Source organism: Penaeus japonicus, unplaced genomic scaffold (genome assembly GCF_977035675.1).
Source record: "Penaeus japonicus unplaced genomic scaffold, GWHDUDI00000001_assembly GWHDUDI00000026, whole genome shotgun sequence".
Taxonomy (NCBI): Eukaryota; Metazoa; Arthropoda; class Malacostraca; order Decapoda; family Penaeidae; genus Penaeus; species Penaeus japonicus.
In genome coordinates, this window is record NW_028234428.1 from 11,679,300 (window position 1) to 11,681,799 (window position 2,500).

Consider the following 2,500-nt stretch of genomic DNA (forward strand, 5'->3'; position numbering starts at 1 on the left):
CTCTCCTACGCGGCGCGCCAGTAGGACTTCCTCCTTCTCCTTTGGCTGAGGACTTGCCAACACGTCCTCCGTCCCACTCCGCAAAGGGCGCTCCTCTAGTGGCGATACCGAGGTCCGCGACGGCCGTCTCCCTCCAGCCACTCAAACTCGGGGATGTCCCCCTTGACGTCCCCTTGTCCGGGACATCATGGAGATGATCCGTCTGATGCGCCTCAGGTGACGTCCTCTGCCACGCCGCGAGGCCATCACGTCACCGCCCCCCCAATCGATCCACCAGATGTCACTAACCCTACTTTACTTGTGCCCCCCTCCCCCTCGCCTCCTCCTCCTCCTCCCCAACCTTCCCCAACCCTCTCTGCTCCCCAACACCTCGTCCGCCTCCCTTCCGCCAACCCCCACCGCCGTTCATTGTGGTAAAATCCAAGGACCTCCTCAATCACGCTAATTAGGGCGCTTCGACACACAAATCAGGCCATGACGCTCTTCAAAAAGGAATCCTGCGTAATATAGTGGTCGATTTAGGTCTCCTATTTTCTTCGAGAAGAAATCTGGAAGAGGGATTCTCTCTCTCTCTCTCTCGCTCTCGAAAAAGGTTTCCTCAATAGTGTTCTTGAAAGATGGGACGTGATGTCTTTTTTTTACATTCCAGAGTGAGTATCAACTCGAGCGTATATCTTTCATGTCAGATAAAAATAGATATTCCTTTTTGTCTTCTTTAGACAGACGAACAACGTTAACATCAAGCCAGAGTTTGGTTCTTCCTCTTAGTAATAAAAACCTCCGCGTTATCCGAGATGCCATATGGCCTATCTTTTCCTTGTTACAAATACATAAACACCACATGCAAATGCTTATGTAATCAATTCAGTCATTTGATAACGGAGATAATTTCAGCAGAAATGAATAATTTATCTGAAGTGTTTCCGGCTGAAGCTACGGCACCCGAACACGAAGAACAGTGAAGTAAACATTCACTGTTGAAGGTATGGCTTTTCTTTGGCTTGTGTTTGTACATCTTTTACGTGCATGTGTAATACGTAATGATTATATATCTATGTATAAAAACGTAAATATATATATATGTATATATATATATATATATATATACATATATATATATATATATATATATATATATATATATATATATATATATATATATATATACATAAACACACACATAAATTATATGCATCCTCTTAGGATTGCAAACCATACACAAAAACAACTACACCCATAAACAAACATATACATCCACCCACTCGCACAAACATACGCATATAAAAACACACACACAAAATCACATATAGACATAAATACACAAGCACACGCACACAGACAATACCACTTATTCACACTCAAACAAAAACCACACACACACAGACACACAAACACACACACACAAATACATGCATACATACATACATACATATATATATATATATATATATATATATATATATATATATATATATATATATATATATATATATATATATGTATGTATGTAAAAATGTATATATATGCAAATATATATTCATATATATTCATATTCATACACAGACACATATACACACACGCACACACGCACAAACACACACACAAACACACATACACACACACACACACAAACACATGCACACACACATACAAACACACACACACACACACACACACACACACACACACACACACACACACACACACACACATAAACACATACGCACACACACACACACACACATAATATATATATATATATATATGATAGATAAAATATATATATAAATATAATATATATATATCTATACATAAATATATAAGTATAGATATATATGAATATATTTAGAGTGCTTGAGTGAGATTGGGTGTTAGTTAGATTGTGAGAGATTTGTGTGTTTTGATAGTGAGTTAGGTATATTGAGTGTTAGTTATAGTGATACTGGTAGTAGTTTTGAGGTTGATATTGATAGTATAGTGTGAGTTATGAGATTGAGTTAGAGGTTAGTGTTTGAGGTAGGTATGTAGGGGGGGTATGTGGTGGGAAGAGTGTATTTGATGAGAGTGGCGTTTGATTTGAGAGAGATTTTTAGATAGTGTGGATAGAATGATGATAGGTACATGAGTGTGAGGGACTTGAGGAGAGGGTTGTTGGTGTTAGAATGTTGGTTAGGACATTAGTTTTATATAGTGAGTGTGAGTCGTGTGTTTGTGAGAGAGACGTGAGTGAGGTTGAGAGTGAGTGTTATAGATGAGGGTGGGTTGATAATGAGTGATATGTGATGAGTGCAATAGTTGGAATTTTTGTGTGATTGAGAGAGAAGCGATATTGATTTGTGAGTGATATGAGATAGTGAAGGAGATTAATAGTGAGTGACTCTTCTAAAACCCCTACACATCACAGTGAGAGTAGGAGTGGAGATAAATAGTAGATTGTAGTGTGTGTGTGTGTTATTGAGATTGTATATATTGATGTCATAGAGATAGATATGTAGTGAGG